This window comes from Camelus bactrianus, chromosome 1, assembly GCF_048773025.1.
Source record: "Camelus bactrianus isolate YW-2024 breed Bactrian camel chromosome 1, ASM4877302v1, whole genome shotgun sequence".
NCBI lineage: Eukaryota > Metazoa > Chordata > Mammalia > Artiodactyla > Camelidae > Camelus > Camelus bactrianus.
In genome coordinates, this window is record NC_133539.1 from 122,529,868 (window position 1) to 122,551,083 (window position 21,216).

The following is a 21,216-nucleotide window of genomic DNA, read 5'->3' on the forward strand; positions in this document are numbered from 1 at the left end:
CTGACCTACACAGACATTTGAAAGACCTGCAGAGTTTAATGCTAGACCCTTTTTAGTCTCTGTTTATTGTATCCACTGAAGTGAGCTCATCCTTTTCAGAATCCTTCTACATGTTGGTGACTCCCAAATGTTTATCTTCAGACCTGACCTGCCACCTGACTTCTGAATGATCTTGGTTACCTACCTCTAATATAGGCCCACTATTACTCTGAAATCTGGGTAGACAGCAGCTTATACATGTGTCCCCGCCCTAAGCACGCGGCCCCGCCCACAGGCCACGAGAGCCAATCCGCGCGCACTGCCCAGCCCCGCCCTTGCACCCTCCTCTGCTGGGCCCCTCCCTCCGCCCACCCAATGGTCACTTCATCAGGTGGGCAGGCGGCAGTTGGTCAAGTGGGTGGCGGCTCTGCGGGTCTCCCCGGGGGGTGGGGGGGGCGGCCCTGCTCCCAACCGCCAGCGGCGGCGGCCACGGAGCTTCGTGTCCGGCATGGCGGAGGCGGGCGCGGGCCCCGAGGTGGTCCGCGGGCAGGTGCTCAACACGGGCCGCGCTCCAGCAACCTGCGATCTGGGTGAGGGCTCCCACAGCGCGCTGTGGTGAGTGTCCGCCCCCGCCTGGCCTCGGCGGACGCAGCTGAGCCATCGGGCCGGCCCCGAGACCCCAATCCCGAGCCCGGCCCCGACCCCAGTCGGGCTGTCCCGCCGTCCATGCGCCGCGGGTGTCGGGGGGGGGGGAGGGGTAGGGGCCGGGAGCCCGGCACCCAGGGACCCCCCCAGAAAGGGAACAAGGCTCCCCAGCCCTGTGTGCTGGCCTCGCAGCCTAACCCTTGACGTCCCACTGTGAAGCTGGGAAGTCCTTCAGATGCTTGCAGCCGCAGCCGCAGTCTGGAAAGCGGTTGGCAGGGGCCTGTGTGCACAGCCCTGAAATCATTGTCTTGTCTGCCGCCCTCGTCTGCGTTTTCCATGAGCGGCTTTGGTTCAGCACTTTCCCTGGCGCCAGTGGAAATTGCCCATCACGTCCAGGCCCTTAGAAGAAATTAATGCTTAAATGTGTACTGAGAAAAGTCCTTAGTTTCATGACATGTCAGTTGAGAAGTTTTTTGTTCTTGTTTTTTTTTAATCTGTTAACAATTTTTCCTAGCCTTAAGTTGATTTAGATCTGATAACTTTCTATCACGGCTGTCAACTTACATGACATGTCTCTCTTAGATGAAATGTCAAGTCTTAGTGTAATTTTTTTTTCCCTTTCTTAAGTAAGATCCAAGTACAAATAATGGATTGGAATCCTGGGTCCAGATGATAGCTTTTAATCTTCAGGTTGATGATATTTAATATAAGTTTAATCCATATTGTGCTTTATTAGTATTTAGTAAATGTTGGTTAACAGTGCTGGGTTTATAAAGGATTTCTTGATTGAAATATTAATGATATTTAAATAACTGATATATTTAACTTATTTAATTTTTCTAATTGAGATGTAGTCACAATGTGTCAATTTCTGGTATACATCATAGTTTGTCATACATATATGTACATACACATATATTTGGCTTCATATTCTTTTTCGCTAAAGGTTACTATAAGATATTGAGTATAGTTCCCTGTGCTATAGAGAAGAAATTTGTTTTTTGTCTATTTTTATTTTATTTTATCTTCTTGATTTCTTGATTGAAATGTTAATAATATTTGAGTCACTGATATTTTTTAAAGCTTGATGTTTCCAGAAGGACTTAAAGATTTTGAGGAAGAAAATTTTTTTTCATTTTCTGAATCTGTTCAGTAGGAATTTTGCCTTTTCTGTACAAAGTTCTTTCCTAATCATTATGTAGAGGATATAAAGAGTGGAGTCTGAATTGAGCCTTTCCGAGTGGGTGTGGTTTTGATAGGAAGACAATAAGTGCAAGTGACAATCTAAGCTGTGGAATCCAATCCTGGAAAAGGACTTAGGTGGCAAATTGTGGAGGACTCTGTAGGCAGAACGGAGTTTGATTTTATATCTGTGCGATGGAGAAGCATCAGAGTTTTTGAGAAGAAGCAGGCGCATGATCAGTTTTGAGATTTTTTGGAGAACCTACATGAACACTGGTGGAAATGACAGGAGAAAACTGAGGTGGAGAATCAGGCTTTGTGACCTTCTGGAGGTGAAGTGATGTAGTGGCATGGAAGATGGAGATGTTAGAGTCAGTAACGGAGTCTTGTCAGAGGAGTAGTGGACTTTTCATCATGGCAGGTATGGGATGAATCAAAGGATGATGAGGTCTTACAGGGTAAGATGCTGAAGAGGAATTTGGATTTGGGAGAGATTCTAAGACAGGACCTGGTGATGTGGTATGGGGAAGGTTGTTAATTCCAAGGCTTCTAGCTTAGGGGCATGGTGGTTCCTTTCTGTAACATTCCTTGTTAGAGGAGGAATGCTGTAGGCAGAGGAGGTTTGTTAAGGAGAAATAGTGAGTTCTGGTTTGGACTCGTTAAGTTTAGGATGCTGTTGGCCCTTTAGGCTATATCCAGAAGGCATCCTGAAAATAAGAGGGACGTAGAATCTGGAGATGAAAATTTGTGTAAGTGGTAGTCTGGTGTGGATGAACACAGATTCTTATTTGAGATCATAGGTTAGGTGATATTGCATGCATATATTATGCGTGTTTATCTCTTTAGTAGAGAATCTGTAGGGTTCAGTACATTTTCAAAGTGTTCATTATCCCAGAGAGATTAAGAAGCAGTGAGACAGAACAAAAGAGCGAAGAAGGAACCTTGGCAAGCAAGTAGTTTTAAGAGGTGGGAAAAGGAAGAGGAAGCTGAGGACTGGTGAGATGTGTAAGACTTGGGGAAAAGGGAAAAATGGTATGAAAGAGAGAAGTTCAAGTTGTATGTTTCATCATCTAATTAAGTATCTATGTTGGATAAATTCAGCTTGAAACATGTTCTGAATGTGACTGAGAGATTGTGAGGTCATCTCCATAGAGATCGTAATTGAAGCCTTGAGAAGGGACAAGATGAGAAAAAACGTGTGAGTTGAGCTGAAGGAATGCCTGAATTTAGGTGTCCAGAGCAGGCAAGCTACAGAGGAGGAGGAGGAGGTGTGGTCAGAGACCAGAGACCTGGGAGTCCACATTGTCAGCGGAGCTGGGGGACACAGTGGTCATAGGGATCAGTAGTGAGGACTGTAGAGAGCACGGTTCAGTGGGAGGACAAACTGTTGGGTTTGTTGACGTTCAGCTCTCCTAAAAACATAGTTTTAACCAAAATTCCATTGTGCTGACATTCCTGATGATACAGTGTCTCGTCCTGTTAAGGTGTCTGTGACTCTGGCAGGCCAGTCAGAACTGCCATTTAGTCAGCGCTTTCTGTTACTTTTGTTTTATTTTAAGCAGATATTAATCAGTCCTCTTACCCACATTGCAGGGGTGATTCCTTTCAGTAAGTGGAAATTTGAGACCCAGCGAGGTTACTTAATTTGCCCACAGATACCCAACTAGGAAGTGGTAGAGCATCTCTGTCTGGTTCTTAAGTGATGCTCAACCAAAGATCAGAGTTGAAAAAAATACATGCTTTCAATAGTAGAAAATATCTATTGTCTGCTTTCTGTGTGATTTGCTTTGTTAGCCTTTTACAAAAACCTTCCATGCAAGGTCATTCACTTAGAATTCATTGAGCACCAGTTCCCTGCAAGGACTCAAGGGGCGCCTGCCCTTCAGTAGCTCCTGCTGCAGACAGTGGGATGCAGTTGGGTGGGAGCACAGAAGACCCGTGGGGAGGGCTGTGAGGGCAGAAGGCCGAGGTGGCGTGGGGCTGCCTGTGTCTGGCTTCACAAACCTTGGCGCTGGGTGTGGATGTACGACCGGGAGTTTGCCTTGAGCCGTGCTCTCCAGGTAGAGCAGAATGCACATGCCTGGGCACAGAGGTCTGAGCGTGGCACATCTGGTCAGGGAAACCAGGAGTTGTCTGGGAAGGGAGGGTGTGGGTGGGTACCTTGGGGAGAGAGCTGGAGGGGAGGCAGCTGGGATGGGTAGGGCTGAGTTCTGAAGGTCTTTGTTTTCTAAGGAGCTGGGACTTGAGTTGGTAGGTGAAAACCACTGAAGGATGCCCTTTTTCTGCTGGCTCCTCATCAGATTTTGTGTTTCCCTTGTTGTCTCTCTTTGACTTCCTACCCTCTGTGCTTGTTCTGTCTTCTTTCTGGTTACTTAGGGGTACTCAGTGGGTGTGATTTTCCCGTCTCCTGGGGCATTTTGACATGTATGTGGATTTTGTTTTGCTTTTTGTTGTTACGTTGATTGGAGGTGTTACTGGCCTTCGGTGTGCATGTGGTGTGGAGGTGGACGTGCCCAGTGACCCACATGCAGTGCGCACACGGCAGTCAGTCCCTGCACCGGAGAAGCGTCCTGTTAAGATGCCAGTGGTGTTCCCCTCCAGCCCATACCCAAGAATGGATGGGCCCTGGGCAGGTCCTGCCTCTCTCTGAGATTCATCTCCTCCATGACCTTGCCCTTGTTACTCTCTGCTCTAGCCCTTCTCCAATCCCTCCCCGGAACTTTGCTGGGTTTTGGTACCACCTGTTTGAAAGGCAGGACCAGCAGTAGTATAAATCCTCTACAGACATTCCGGACCAGATTCCTAGTTGTGCTGGTTTAACTGTTAATGTAACTTTTAATAAAAAAAAAAATGTCTCTTGTATGGTTTTTGGAGCTCAAAGTTGTGAGGAGGCCATCTCACATGAGCAACAGAACATCCAGAGTTTCTGAACAGATTCGAGTGCAAGTAAAATGCAGACAGAATTCATTTTGGTGTCAGTAACATCCCTAATAGTGTGCTCCTGGTGGTGGCTGTAATTGGCTATAATATATATGCCATTCTGCTGAATTTAAGTTGTATGTTCTCAGTTCTCAAGCATAAGTAAAAAGGTGTTTTTGAAAGGCATCGAAGTTGAGTTTTCCGGGAACTCTGTATAGTTTATTCCTCACCTTACTCACAGTAAGGTACCTGCTAAGTAGAAAACAACCAAATTCCCCGACAGACATCTCCAGCTACCCGACCCCGCATCCAGCCTGCTCTGCCCGGCCCCCCACCCCCGCCTGACCCTGAGATGCTCTTTCTTCCTCTTTGCTTCTGTTTCCTCTTTCACTTCTTAAGGCTCCCATACATTGGAAAGCCAACAGGATGTTCTCCAAGTTCTCTCTCAGGTGCACAGTCTTAGGGCAGGCTCTGGGCTCTGAATCCGGCCATGGCTGGTGGGAGCTGGGGGTGGGGTCTAGGGGTGAGATCTGCGTGGACTTCACCGTGACCAGCTGACTAGTGTTAGTTGGAAGCTTGCCTTAGGTGCTATGGTTTCAAACTCATTTTCATATTCACCTTTGAGGTTTTTTTTTTTTTTTTTTTTTTTTAGCTTACAGATAAGGAAACTGGGTCTCAGGTAACTTGTCTAGGGTTCAGAGCCAGTAAATGTACAGCAGAACTGAGATTTGTTTAGACCTCAAAACGGAGTAATGTCTTTTCCCCTGAACTACTATAGACTTTCCTGTGTTACAGCGAGTTACCTGGAAACGTGCTTCCTGCAGCCTGGGTTCCTGAGTTTGTTGGCACCAAGGTATAAAAAGATGATTGTCATGACCAGCTTGGGCCTGTTGTGGAGATGCAAGAGGGAGGAACCAGAAACTTGGAAGGGGTGAGGGAGGTAGGGTCAAAGCAGCTTCACATTTCTCAGAAGGGTGTTTACCTGTGTTTATCCTTGTCACTCCTCTGTCCCCCATCAGTTTCTTGATTTTCATTCATTTAGTAACGTTATTGAGCGTGTACCTGGCTTGTGTGCTAAGCAATAGGACTGAAGTAGTTTTTACACTTTGGTGTTTACAGCCTAACAGTAAAGTAATCCCATTTACTGAATATGGTGAGGTGCAGAGTGCTCCCTTTTCTACCCATAAAAAGTGGAGCAAAGTTTTTGTGGAGTAGTCTGGGAGGGTTTCCTGGAGGAAGTGCTCTTTAAGCTGGGACCTGGAGAATGACGTGGAGCTAGCTGAGGGAAAGGTGGGGAAGGGTGCTAAAGCGTTTGAGGCACGGCTTGTAGAAAATGAACTGTAGAAATTGGGGAGTTTGTGATTCAGATCCAGGGCTGTTTCTGATGGTGTTGCAGGGACAGGAAGAGCAGTTAGTTTCAGGTATGGACGTAACCAGGAACTAAAAGTGAGACCAAGGCAGCTACTCCCCTCCCTCTTTACATTTACAAAATCTTGTTGCAGCCTGCATCTCTGCACAGCTGTTTTGTTGTTGTTGGTTTTTTTTTTTCTGTGTTCACTTTTACCACATCCCCATGCACTTGGCAGAAGAGAGCTGACCCTAGCTGCCCAGAGGTGTGTGTCTTCAGAGCACTCTGACTCCTGAGGGAAAGGATCTGATCCAGCTTGGGCCAGTGTCCACCACTGGTTGTTTCAGCAGGAGAGGGGCTTTGGGTGGCTTTTAGGGCTCTTCTGCCTTCCTGTCTCTGGTGGTGTGGAGGTGGCAGTCAAGCTGGGCGGCATTCTTTACAATCTCTGTAATACTGGATACATGTATAACATGTGAGTCCTGCAGCCTAACAGTAAACATCCAGGAACCCACTACCGACTGACTGACTTCAGAACAGGTTATCTGGGCCCATGTTCTGATCCGTGGCTGGGCATCTGTACAATAGAGCGGGTGAGAGTCTGGGCTCTGGACACCTGTCTGTGACCTGAGCTTGTTCTTCTGTCCTGTGGAGAAGGGGTAGCGATACCCACCTCAGGGCTCGGAGGATTGGGTGAAACACACAGGTGAGCGCTGAGCCCTAGGCCTCGGGTTAGTGCTCTGGTCGTCACTCCCTGGAAGTGAGTGGGCCTGGTGGGGCTGGGGTCTGTCACCTCAGTCTCTTGGACTTCGTCCTGGAGTGCAAAGCAGAGTCCACGGAAGTGAGACTGTCAGGCTTGGGTCTCACAGCGGTGTGGGCTAGGGCAGCCCCCTCTCCCGGTGAGATTTGTCAGTTAAAGCATCTTCTCTGCCAGGCCCTGGTCCCGTTCCCGGCCTCCCTGAGGGGTGCTGCAGGTCCTGTTGGAGACAGACTGATAAGGAAATAGGTTACTGTGTCACTCTGTGAAAACACTGATATAAGATCATTCAGGACAGAGCCGCTGACTCCACCTGGGCTTCCCAGTTACTAATTAATTCAGCAAGTGGTGTGTGTCTGCACTGGCACACAGACTAGCCATTCAGCTACTTCAGTGAACAAAGCACCAGGTCCCCAGGCAGCTCGTGGTCGGTGGATGGCTGGCTTGGAGAAAGGATTGAAAAGGCTTGATCAGGCCTTGGCTTTAGGTTCCTTCTAAAGAGTTTCTTTTCATTTCTCTTTTTTATTGCACTTATCACAGACACAGGTCTAAGATATTCTTTTCTTTTTTCTAGAGTTTATTGATAAATCATTCGATTTTAAGTGACCCTTCCCATTTTTGTGCATCTAGAAAACTGAAAAAGATGGCTTATGCACAAACCTGTTTTTAAAGTGGGTTGTTCTTTTTATCATAATTAAATGAAGATAAACCACCTCTGAGCAGATCCTGCAGTTAGCAGATACTTTTCTTTTGTCTTACATATGCCCCCTAAAATAATTTTAGAGACTTTGAAGCCGTAACATGATTGTCCCCCCTATTTAAGAATTATATAATCTGTTGTAAGACATAAAACTATGGTTGAGAAATGAAAAATGGGTGGCACATCTTAACCCAGAAGGTGAAGTTTCTTTTTTGGCCAGAGTCTTCTACACACATTCAAACTTTTTCGCTGTAGTTTGCATTTTGTGCTGGCACTGATGGGTTTGTGGTTTCCAAGCCCAGGCACTCCCAGAGCCTCCTGCCCGGGTGCTGGGGGGGTGCTGGTGGTGGTGTCCAGTGGAGACTCTGAGAGTTCCCTTTGAGGCAGCCTGGAGGCGCTGGGCACAGGGGAAGAGTGTGAGACTGCCACTGCTCCTGACTGTCCGGGTCCCACATCTGCAGTTTGGACTTTATTACTTCAGGTTAACGAGCTCCCTTCAGAGGCTCATCCCTGTCTTTATACCATCCTGGTTTTCTTTTAAATTGACCAAACAGCAAGCAGAAGGAGGCTGTCCCTTGTTCTCTGCTTTTTATTTTAAAACAGCTATATCAACATAGTATAAAACTCATAAAATTCAAATGTTCAGTTCACTGCATATTTACAGTTGTGCAGTCATCACCAAAGCCATTTTAGAACATTTTCATCATTCCAAAAAGCTTTTTATCTGGTGTTTTCCTCACCTATAATAATATTTTGAGATTCATCCATGTTATTGCCAGGACAAGTAGTTCTGGAGCTTTTTGTCATCAAACAGTAATTAATTGGATGGCTTCAGTAGATTATGGACATTTGGAATGTGTCCAGTTTTTGTCTGTTGTGAATAATTGTGCAATGAACATTCATCTCTAAGTTCTTATGTGGACATACATTTTCACTTCTTTTGGGTACACAGGGTTAGAGTTTCTGTGAGCAAGTGATGTGTGTGTGTGTTTTGGGGGGAAGGGATGGTAAATGATTTTATTTTAAAGCATAATAAGACTGCAGGTTAACTTATCAAACAAACATGAATACCCTGTGCACTGGCCAGTGTGCGGGCACTGGAGCTGGGTGGAGACCAGACCTGGTCCCAGCGCTTGCAGGAATTTACTCTCAGAGGGGGAGGCGGACTATCCTGCACACATGATGCTTCAGCCGCTGCTAGGTGCTGTGAAGAAAACCAGAACTTGATTAAAAGAGTAGAGAGTGGAAAGGGGAGGCCATGATTTTTTTTTTCTGTAATAAAGATGTTTTAAATGCTGTGTATTTAACAAATTTTTTCAGCAATCTTAAATGTATAGAAATAGTGTAAAGAGAGTATAAGGAAGGTTTCTCTCTGTGTCATGAGAGTGAGTTCCTGGTACAGTGCTCCGTCTCCCCAGCACACCCCACGCGGCACCCCTGTGGGACCGTAACACAGCCGTGCGCGTTGGGCAGGGCGCGCCAGCCGGGACTGCTTCCTGCCCTTCGGCCCCTGCTTGGCGGGCGCATGGTGCACGTAGCCCCTGTCTGTGTGGTCCCCTTCAGGCCAGAGCAGTTCCTCACTTCCTTTGGCTTTAATGCCTTGATACTTTGTCAGATTGATATGTTTTTAATTTTTAAAGAAAGCACCAAACCATTTTCCAGAGTACCATTTTACCCTCTGTCAGCAGGTATCAGGTGTTTCAGTTCTTCACCTCCTTCCCAACACCTCCTTTTGATTCTGTCCCATCTGGAGAGGGTGTGAGTGGTACTGCATGTGGTCTCACTCCGCCTCTCCCTCGTGACTATGACAGTAGTGTCTCTTTATGTGCTTACTTACCAGTTGTGTACCTGGTTTGGTGACATGTCCACTCATGTCTTCTACCCGTTTAAAAATCCTCATCTCTAATTTGACTACAGAGATGCAACCAATGAGGGAACTATTAATAACTGGCAAACTGATTCATGTTAAAAGCCCAAAATTAAACCCTTGAGAAAAATGACTATTTTCTATGCTGTACAGATAAAGTTGGGACTTCCTAATACTGCTGTAGCAGAGGACTAGTTTACCTTGACGGATTAGATAATTTACACATATTTGACCGAAGAGATTTTAAGCCAGTGGCTGGAATGAATGCTCCTGCTGCCGTGTTGTCATTGGGAACAAATGTATAGTGAGAGAATGTGGCGTTTCAGAGAGAGGGAAATTCTTAAATAGAACTGATGAAAAGTAATCCTGGAAGAAAACAAAGCTTAGTGTAGTCTTATTTATAGAACAAGTAGTGTTAACTGAACAGCTAAAGAAAATAAACAAAAATAAATTTCTCCAGTTAATATCTAAATTGCCACTGATCACAGGTCAGGCTTGCAAAATAGAGAATAAAACCTGCAGGATTCACCTGGGTCACAAGGATTTATCCTGGGTCAGTGACTGAGGTCAGGGGACTGCTGTTATTGATTGTTTCAGTAGATATGGGAGAGTGTTGAGTTTGGGGCTTATTTGAAATTTCCTTCCCTTTTCAGTCTGTCATTGCTGAATCCATCCTGAAGCTTGTATTTCTCTCATTGCATCATCTTTCTCTCTGTTCCGTGGTCGAAGAAGATGCTTTTTATCTTTTTAAAGGATCAATATACTGCTTTCCTGGGTGTTAATTGTTACAGTAGGACCATATAGGCCTATAAAAATACCCGATGTTATGTTTCAGACCAGTGACACACCGTTTGATAGTAGTGCTAGGTAACATTTTCCAGCTGTTTCCAGGAATGTCCACCTCTTATTGAGCCATTCCACCTGTTTTGTATTTTGCTAATGTTTTCAAGCATCCTTTCAGGACAGCTCTGATCCCCTAATATTCAAATGATGATAAAGTTGATATTCCTTAGGGGTGTTATCAATTCTTTCTTTAGTCCAAAGTGAGCTGGAAGAAAAAGACGTCCGTGAGTCTCTGTCCGCTCTGATGTACCTGCTAGAAAGAGCCATTTATTTCCTGCTACTAGGAAAGTCTAATAAGACAGAAATTAATCAGGAGAGTGCAGCCAGGCGGGCGGAGCAGGAGCCATGGCGGCTGCGAGAACCTAGTGAGCATGAGGCAGCCACGGCAGGGCATGGCTCCCGGGGCGGGCCGGGCCTCGCCTCAGGGGCCTCTCACAGTGACATGGAAGAGGAGGGCAAGAAGGGCAAGAAGAGGGAGGGCTAACATATGACTGTATTTTTCAGCAAGATCGGAAGTGAACAGAAGGGAATGCACGGTAACTGTTGGCAGAAGGGGAGGAGCCAGAATTCCCCCAAGGAATACCTCCTCAGACTTTCCAGTGGGCCGGGAATTGAGTCACCATTTAAACGAGTATTCCTAAAAGGTGAAAAGAGTAGAGACAAGAAAGCCCATGAGAAGATGACAGAGAAGTGCCCTCTGCACACTGTGGTGCTGTCCCTGCCTGAGCGCGTGGAGCCCAGCAGACTGCTGAGCGACTGTACTGAGAAGGAGATGAGGTACTTAGGGCAGTTAATGTCCGTAGCAGGATAGCTGAATCCCTCCGGTAGGACCGAAATCCCGCGTTTCATAGGCAGTACAGAGAGAGCCCACCAGCTCCAGACACTTGACCCAGGAGCATGATGCTGTGATCAGCCTGCCTACAAAGTCAAGCTGGCCTGGAGGGATGGGGAGGACACCATCCTCAGGGTCCCCATCCATGACATCACTGCCGTGTCCTGTGTGCAGGATGACGCCTCACACCTGGTGATCCTGAAGACAGCCCGGGACCCCGGCATCTCCCCCAGCCAGAGTGTGTGTGCAGAAAGTTCCAGAGGCCTCGCCGCAGACTCCCTGTCGGAGAGCGGAGTGGGGCCCATGGAGGCGTGCTGCCTGGTTGCCGCGGAAGAGCTGTGCTCCCTGCTTTGCAAGTCTTCCAGACTGTGTACCCAGAGTCCACCATCGACTCCCTGGACAGAGCCGTATTTGATGGGGCCTCGACCCCTACCCACCACCTGTCTCTTCACAGTGATGACTCTCCCACAAAGGTGGACATGAAGGAGCCCTATGACACAGAAGCCAGCACTTTCTCCTTCCCTGAGTGCACATGGAGGGCGTCTCGCCCTTGTCCTTCTGCATACAGATGGCACCGCATGCCAGGACGGTCAGCGGGAGCGAGCTGAGCACCACGGCTGCTGAGCTGCTGCAGGACTACACACTCACGCTGCACGCCAAGCTGTCATCACAGGAGACCCAGCAGTTTGCCTCCCTGCTGCACGAGCACCGCGCCAGGGCCTCGGTGCACGAGTTCTCCGTCAACCTGCAGCAGCTCCATGGGGACGGCCGCCAGTTCCTGCTGCTCAGTCTGAGGCCCTTCATCCCTGAGAAGGACAGCCAGCACTTCGAGAACTTCCCGGAGACCACTGGGTGTATCAGTTCCTAGCTTATCTTCTCAGGATTTCTGCTGCCATTCATAGAATTGGTAAGTTCTTTTTTTTTCTAGGGAAAAAAAGGCAGCAAATGTTAGGCTCCTGGATTATAGCTAAAAATGTCCTTCTTTATTAGTTCTCTGATGCTTTACAACAGACTAAAAGGTTTTGCATCATTTTTATAGTAGTACTCAGTGTGTTTATTGTTTAAAATTATCTGCTTCACCATTCCTAGAAGTTGAACTCATGGCTTCCGTGTTCACTTTTGAAAACGGTATCTTTGGATGAATAACTGCATTAAAATTTTGTTACAAACCCAAGTCTTCAGTCTTTTCCTTTTTTCATGGTCTGTGGTTTGGAGTGAAGGTCTGGAAATTATTTAATCAATTCCCCAAGTTGAGTGAAATGCACAGCCAGTGTTTAAAACCCCTAGCATAACCATTCTTTTGCCAAATTATCTTCAATGTCACCTTGGCCATACAAATTTCCACACGATTGTAATTTTGTTCCTTATCTTTTATCCTCTTCTGTTATCCCACCCCTCTCTCTGCTACATTATTACCTCTCTCCCCTATTGTAGGATAAATACTTAAGTTTCTCTGTAGTTGTCACTGTCATTGCTGGAGAGAGTCATTTAAATAAAATATAAACTTATTTTATTAAATGTTGAAGACAAGTAGCTCTGTGACTAGGCAGCCAGAATCCATTCCACTTTGTTCTGCTTTTTTCTGGTCTCCTCATGAATTCCTTCCTCTGCCCAAGGAAATAGAGAAATTCCCATGAAAGTGTCCCTGACATAACAGAAGAAAAACTGGAAAATTCACATATACGTCCACAGTAACAACACAAACAACCAATGGACCCCCCCCAAAAATCAAATTAGAAAATACCTTAAAACAAATGAAAACAAAAAACATATACATGCTGTACCCAAACTTACGTGATGCAATGAAGTATATACTCAGAGAAATGTATAGTTTTAAATGCCCATATTAAAAATAAATATCTCAAATCAATTAATCAAGAAGAATAAACTAAACACAAAATGAGTAGAAGGAAGGAAATAGTCAAGATTATAGTGGAGATAGAGAATAGAAAAACAAGAGAGAAAATAAATCATTTAAAAGGGCAACAAAATTGACAAAACCTTAGCTAGAGTGATCAGAAAAAAAAACAAAGCCTCAAATTACTAAAATCAGAAATGAAGGTAAGGAAATTACTACAGACCTTAGTTCTAAAGATAGCACAGAATTGTACTCTTAAAAATAGTTAAAATGATGAATTTTATGTTATGTAATTTTACCTCAGTAGAAAAGCCTGTATTTGTGTGGATTCATGAACTGTCTGGTTCCATTGATCTGTATGTCTTTCCTTTCATCAGTACCATATTATCTTGAGTGTCATAACTGTCACTTTATAGTAAGTCTTAAAATCAGATTTTCTTCTTTTCAAAAATATTTTTGCTATTATAGTTATTATCACTTTCTATATAGACTTTAAAATTAATGTGTCAATATACACAATAGATAATACTGGGGTTTTTATTGAAATTGGGTTAAATCTATAGATTTTTTTGTTTTAAAGGGTTGATACTTTAACTCTATTGAGACTTTCAATCCATGAGCATGATCTATCTTTCCATTTATTTAGACTTTCAGACATCCTTTGTTTTCTTTCGTTAGCTTTTTTTAGTTTTAAGTATACGGTGCCTGAATGTATTTCTTAGATTTGTATCAAAGTATTTCCTTTTTTTTTTTTTTAAAAGAAGCTATTTAAATGGTATTTAAAAAAAGAGCTGGCTTCTTATTTTTCATTAACATTCTATACAATTTAATTTTTATACATTGACCTTTTATTGTGCAACTTTGCTAAAATTCACCTACTAATTCCAACTTTTTATAGATTCTGGAGATTTCTACTTTCATGATCATATCATCCTTTCCAATTTCTATGCTTTTTCCCCCCTTGCTTTATTGTACTGACTAGTCAATGTAGGATGTTGAATAGGAGTGGTAAAAGTTTTATATCCTTGCTTTGTTCTTGATTCTGGGATAAAACATTAACTCTTTTACTACTATGTATGATGTTAGCTGTAGATTTTTTCTGTAGATGCCCTTCATCAGATGAAGGAAGTCCCCTTGTATTCCTAATTGGCTAGAGTTTTTAATGATGGATATATTTTGAAAGTTTCAGGTTTCTTTTCTGCATCAGCTGATATAATCATATGGTTTTGATTTTTTCTTAGTCCAGGGATCAGCATACTGTGACCCACAGACCAAATCCTGCCCACTGGCTGTTTGTGTAGAGGCAGCAAGCTAAAACACATTTTTTACATTTTTTAACGGATTGTAAAAATAATAATAATATTCTGTAAAAAGTGTATGTCACCCACAAAGCTTTAAATATTTGCTGTTTGGTCTTTTACTGAAAAAAATTGCTGCATCATCCTTTAGTCAGTTAATATAATGGGTTACATCAGTGATGTCTCTTTAACTAGGTTTGCATCATAAGAAACCGCCCCCCCCCCACTTGTTTGTGATGTAGTATTCCTTTTATAAATCTCTGGATTTAATTTGCTATAATTTTACTAGAAAATTGTATGTCTATTTTCATAAGATACTGATTTGTAATTTTCTTACAAGGTCTTTTAAGGCTAATACTAGACTCAAAAACGAGTAGGGGATTGTCCCTTTTTTCTATTTTTTATTTAAAAATATTTTCTTAAGAGGCTGTGTTTATTTTATGTTTATTTTATGTTCATAGCAAAATTGAGCAGAAAATACAGAAGTTACCCCTTGCTCCCAGACATGCACAACCTCCCCTACTACCAACGCTTGTACCAGAGAGTACATTTGTATGTTATTGGATAATCAATCTAAATTGATACATCATTGATACACTACACCAAAAGTCCATTAGGGTTCACTCTGTGGGTTTTGACAAATGTATAGTGACATGTATCACTATTATACTACCATATGGAATAGTTACATGGCCCTAAAAATCCTCTGTGCTCCACAGAGTTATTTCTTCCTCCCTCTTTCTGAACCCCTAGAAATCACTGATCGTTTTACTGTCTGCATAACTGTACCTGATCTAGAATTTCATATATTGGAATCATACAGTATGCAGCCATTTCAGATTGTCTTCTTCCATTTAGTAACAGGTATTTAAGTCTCTTCCATGTCTTTCCATGGCTTGAGAGCTCATTTCCTTTTAGTGCTGAATAATGTTACATTACCTGGATGTACCATGGTTTACTTATTAATTCACCAAATGAAGGACAAGTTGGTTGCTTCCAAGTTTTTGAAATTGTGAATAAAGCTGTCATAAACTTCCATGTGCAGGTTTTTGTATCCATGTGCAGGTACACAAGCTTTTAATTCCTTTGGGTAAATACCTAGGGGTACAATTGCTGGATTGTGTGGTAGGAGTATGTTTAGTTTTGTAAGAAACTGTCCAGCTGTCTCCCAAAGTGACTGTTCCATGTTTGCATTCCCACCAGCAAAAGATGAAAGCTCTTGTTGCTCCACATCCTTGTCAGCATTTGGTGTTCTCAGTGTTACAGATGTTTGGCCATTCTGATAGTTATGTAGTGGTATCTTACTGTTGTTTTAGTTTACAACTTTCTAATGGTATATAATGTTGAGCATTTTTTCATATGCTAATTTCTCATGTTTATCCTCTTCAGTGAGGTATCTGTTCAGGTCTTTTGCCCATTTTTAAATCATGTTGTTATTTAATTTTAAGAGTTCTTTGTATATTGTGAATAACAGTCCTTTATTGAATAAATCTTTTGCAAATACTTTCTCTCAGTTTGTGGCTTGTTTTCTCATTCTCTTGCCAGTGTCTTTCACAGAGAAGAACTTTGTTGTTGTTGTTGTTGTTATGAGTGTACCTTATCAATTCTTTCTTTCATGGACCGTGACTTTGGTGTTGTATCTAAATAGTCATCACCATACCGAGCACCATCTAGAATTTTTTCTATGTTACCTCCTAGGAATTTTATAATTTTGCATTTTACATTAAGGTCTATCATCCATTTTAAGTTACTTTTTTTTTTTTTGAAAGGTATAAGGTCTGTCTCTAGACTCTTGGGTTTTTTAATATGTGGATGTCTGGTTGTTCCACTGCCATTTGTTGAAGAGATTATCTTTTCTCCATTGTCGTACCTTTGTGATTCATCAAGATCAGTTCACTGTAGCTATTCTTTATCAAGTTGAGGGAATTCCCCTCTATTCCCAACTTGCTGAGAGTTTTTTTTTTTTTTTTATCAAGAATGAATGTTGAACTTTGTCAAAGGTTTTTTTCTGTATGCATTGATATAATCATGCGGTTTTTTTTCTTCTTTAGCTGCTGATGTAATGGATTGCATTAATGGATATCCAAATGTTAACCAACCTTGCATAACTGGGATTAATCTCACATAGTCTTGGTGTATAATTATTTTCATATATTGTTGGTTTTGATTTGCTAGTATTTTGTTGATGATTGTTGCATTTGTGTTCATGAGAGATAATGGTCTGTAGTTTTCTTGTAAAGACTATCTGGTTTTGGTAATGCTGGCCTCATAGAATGAATTAGGAGGTTTCCCTTATTTCAGTATCTTCTGTGTTTTCATAGAAATTTTAGAATGATTTGTTGCAATTTTGTGAAAAGTGCCATTGGTATTTTGATAGGTGTTGCATTGAGTCTGCAGATTTCCTTTGACTGTATGGTCATTTTGACAATATTAATTCTTCCAATATATGAACACAGTATACTTTCCCACACAAAAGACCTAAATAGCCAAACAGTCTTGATAAAGAAGAACAAAGCTGGAGGTATCATGCTCCCTGAATTCAAACTATGCTACAAAGCTACACTCATCAAAACAGTATGGTAAAGGCTAACCTTTTCAACAAACGGTGCTGGGTCAGTTGAATATCTATATGAAAGAAATAATGTGACTTGACCCTTAACTTATACCATACATGAAAACTGACTCCATATGGATTGCATACCTAAATGTGAAGAAAAACCAATTTGACTTCTAGGCTAAAACATGAGAACCACTTCATGATACGCACCTGATAGTTGACATCTAAAAGATGGAAAAAGCAAGTGTTGGCATGAATGTGGAGCAATAGCAAATCTCACACACTCTTGATGGGAGCATAAGTTGGTCCAACCACTTTGGAACGTTGGCAGAGTGTATTTAAGCCAAACCCGTGCATACCCTATGACCCAGCAATTCTACTCCTAGGTCTATATCTATCACCAATATGCACATATATTTATTGAAAGACATGTACTAGAATATTCATAGCATTAATTATAGTAGTCCCAAGCTATAAACTGTAAATATCTGTCAACAGTGGTGTGGGTAAACAAATTAAGACACACTAAACTACTATGCAGCAATGAGAATCAGATACCTATAACTGCATGTGATATGGATGAATCTGACAAAGACAACATGAAGGAAAATAAAACTACAGTTGATCCTTGAACAACACAGGGGTTAACCTGTGTGTAACTTACAGTCAGCCCTCTGTATCCATGGTTACTCTGCTTGTGTAGATTCAACCAGCCACAGACTATGTAGTTCTGTACTATTTACTGTTGAAATATATCCACATATAAGTGGACCCACAGTCCAAGCCAGTGCATTCTAGGGTCAGCTGTGTGCAGTATACCACATAACACAATATCTGATTTCATGCATGCAAAGTACAAAATAAAGCAACACTAATCTGTGCCCTCAGATGTCAGGACAGTGGCTACCTTGAGAGGTTCAGGCTAGAGGGAAGTTCAGAGGGCTTTGGGGGTCCCAGTATTGTTCTCTTTCTTGATTAGAATGCTGACTTCATGAGTCTGACCAGATTGTGATATTTTGGGGGGCTTTAGACATGCAATATCACATTTTTCTGTATGTACAGTATTTTTCAGTAGAATGTTTAAAAATGTTTCCACAGCACAGGTGTGTCATAATTTTTTCAAACTTTTCTGTATTTATTGGTCGTTCAATTGGTTTCAGCTTTTTACTTCTACAAATATTGTGAAGTAAAGATCTCCATACATATTTGATTCATGGTGGTCCCCTTTAAGAATAAATCATTCATATGTTAAGTGGCTGAAGTCTTCACACTAAAATACATTGTGATATTTCTTCCCCCCAAAACGGGAAACTCAGATTTTCATTTTTCACTAGCAATGTTTTTATTTTTTCTCTTATAGTCTCATGAGAATGTCTTGTCTTTTTCATTGTGTTTCATTTCATTTCCTCATTTATAATAGATTCAATCATTTTGCTTTCATAGATGTTGCAGCTACTTTCCCTAATATAGCTGCTCTACATTGAATTTGTTTATAGTAGGCTTTCTATAAAACTTATGGTGATTTTAAGTACACAGGTACTTTCATACCATTCCTTTGAAGAGATGGAGGTAAATTCCTCTGTCTTTCAGCATGGACTGGGTTTAATGACTTCCTTTTAATGAATAGTATGTGATAAAGTGACATCCCTATGAAGAGGCTTACATGGAAAGGAGCTGAGGCCTCCAGCCAACAGACATGTGTGTAAACTTTCATAGAAGTGGATCTTTAAGCCCTAGTCAAGACTTCATATGACCACAGCCCTGGCCGATGACTTGACACCAAAGCAAAGCCACCCACCTAAGACAATCCCTAAAGCCTTGCCTTCAGAAATATGTGGGATAATAAGTATTTGCTCATTTAAACTGTTAAATTTTGTGATCAATTTCTATACAACAGATAAGTAATACACAATTTTTAAACTTTTTATTTTGAAACACAGTGTATGTGCAAAGAAGCAAATGAAACATAGATATAAAATTTAGCAAAGTATTATAATGCAAACGCAAATGCAATGGTTATGAAATAGAAAATTGCAGGTCCCCAGAAAGAATGTGCATGTTCTTTCAAGTTCAAAACATCTTACTCCAGTTTGCATGCAATCAAACTCTTGAATTTCATGGTAATCATTTATTTGCTTTGCCTTATGGTCATATCTCCTATGTTTACACCTCTGAACAATACAACTTAGTTTTGCTTATTTTTGAGTTGCATATTAATAGGACCTATGGAATCATAGATTTACTTTGTTATACCTTACTTCTTCTGTTCAACCTTCTGTAAGAGTCACCAGTGTTGCCCGTAGCTCTAGCTTGTTTGTCTGCATTACTGTAGAGTTTTTTTGTTGTTTGATTCCACCGCAGCATATTTTTCCATTTTACCTGTTAAATACTTTCTAATTTGGGATGACTCTGCTTGCTTTTACAATCCTGTTCATGTTCACATGTGCAAGAGCTTCTCAGTGATATATATTCCTAGGAGTGGTAATATCTTTTTAAGATCTTGATTTCATTTTCCTCAAATCTGTATCCCCAAGTGGGATTGCTGGATCATTTAGTAATTGTATCTTTAAATTTTTTAAGGAAACTCCATACTGTTTTCCATAGTGGTTGCACCAGTTTATAGTCCCACCAACAGTGCACAAATGTTCCCTTTTCTCCACATTTTCACCAACACTTGCTATTTCTTGTCTTTTTGTTATTGTTGTTGTTCTTTGTTTTCATTGAACTCAAAATAGCTAGTAACAAAAACATCTAAAAATATCTCCAACATTTGATTCTTCAGTCATTTTTGGTTGATGACATTTGATTATTTAGTTCCTGCTTGTTTCCATCGTGGAGTAACATGTCTATCAAAATATATCTCTGAGAGTTTGCAGCAAGCTTTAAACCTGTATACTTAGATCCTAACCCAAAACCATGATTTAGTTGTTAGTTTTAAATCTAAATTTTTTCTGCCAGACAGAAGCTTATTAAACTAATAATCATAAATAAGCTAGCTATTAATTAGTTTTCAAGAAAATGCCCAAATACAGCACATACATATAGGTCGCAAATATCCTTTCATCCTTTACTACTCATATAATATGAATGTAAAATGTACAGTGGAGTTACATCATAAACACATTTAATTTACATTAATTCAATATGTCATGTCAGTGAAAAGGAAATAATGAGGAGTAAGGAAAATAACAATAAAACCATGGCTAGAAGAAGCTGAAACAAGTTTCAAAGGCACAGTCAAGGAAATCGATACCTACTAAATTAACCCAAACTCTCTGACATACCACTCTCGTGAGTGGTGAAATTCACAGCCCCAGTTTATTTGTTGTCTTTTCAATAATAGCCATTCTGACAGGCGGAGGTGATATGTCATTTTGGTTTTGATTTGCATTTTCCTGATGATTAGTGATGCCAATTATCTGTTAGTCATTTGTAAGTTTTCTTGGGAAAAATATCTACTGAGGTCTTCTGTACAATTTTAAAATCAGACTGCTTTTATTTTGCTCTTGAATTGTGTGAGTTCCTTATTTACTTTGATATTAACCCCTTATCTGATAGATGGTTTGCAAAGATATCCTTCCATTCCATAGGTTGCCTTTTCATTTTGTTGATTGTATCTTTTTTTGAAACATTTTTTATTGATTTATAATCATTTTACAATGTTGTGTCAAATTCCAGTGTTCACAACTTTTCAGTCATTCATGGACATATACACACTCATTGTCACTTTTTTCTCTGTGAGTTATCATAACATTTATTGTATCTTTTGTTGTGCATCATTCTTTTAGTCTGTTGTCGCCCCACTTATTATTATTATTTTGCTTTTGGATGGAATTTCGCAGTGCTGGCTTCTTGACAGTTGAAATATCTTTTTAAGATCAGTACTTTAAGGCTTAAAATCCTTTTTATGATTTAAGGGGTCTCGTTTACATTTAAAATGGTACCCTAGGATACATTTTAAACTTTCAGAGCGGGGCATGTTTCCAGATCTTGGCAAAGGCCTCAAACAGAGAAAGAGCTTTTCCTAACAAATGAGTGAGCTGGAGAGAGCAAAGCTGACACTTATCCCTGTTTTACTCCAGACCAGGATAGGTGGACAGCAGAACAGTGTGGCCCTGCTTCTTCTTCTTCTTCTTCTTCTTCTTCTTCTTCTTCTTCTTCTTCTTCTTCTTTCTTCTTCTTTCTTCTTCTTTCTTCTTCTTCTTCTTCTTCTTCTTCTTCTTCTTCTTCTTCTTCTTCTTCTTCTTCTTCTTCTTCTTCTTCTTCTTCTTCTTCTTCTTCTTCTTCTTCTTCTTCTTCTTCTTCTTCTTCTTCTTCTTCTTCTTCTTCTTCTTCTTCTTCTGTCTCTGTTGGGGGTGGGGGGTAATTAGGTTTTATTTATTTTTTAGTGGAGGTACTGGGGATTGAACCCAGGACCTCGTGCACACACTAAGC

The 21,216-nt window shown here is 41.6% G+C and overlaps 1 pseudogene; it reads left to right on the top strand.

Moving 5' to 3' along the window:
• Positions 1-339: 339 nt before the first annotated feature.
• LOC105079701 (cerebral cavernous malformations protein 2 homolog) lies at positions 340-12,233 on the top strand (annotated as a pseudogene).
• Positions 12,234-21,216: the final 8,983 nt, after the last annotated feature.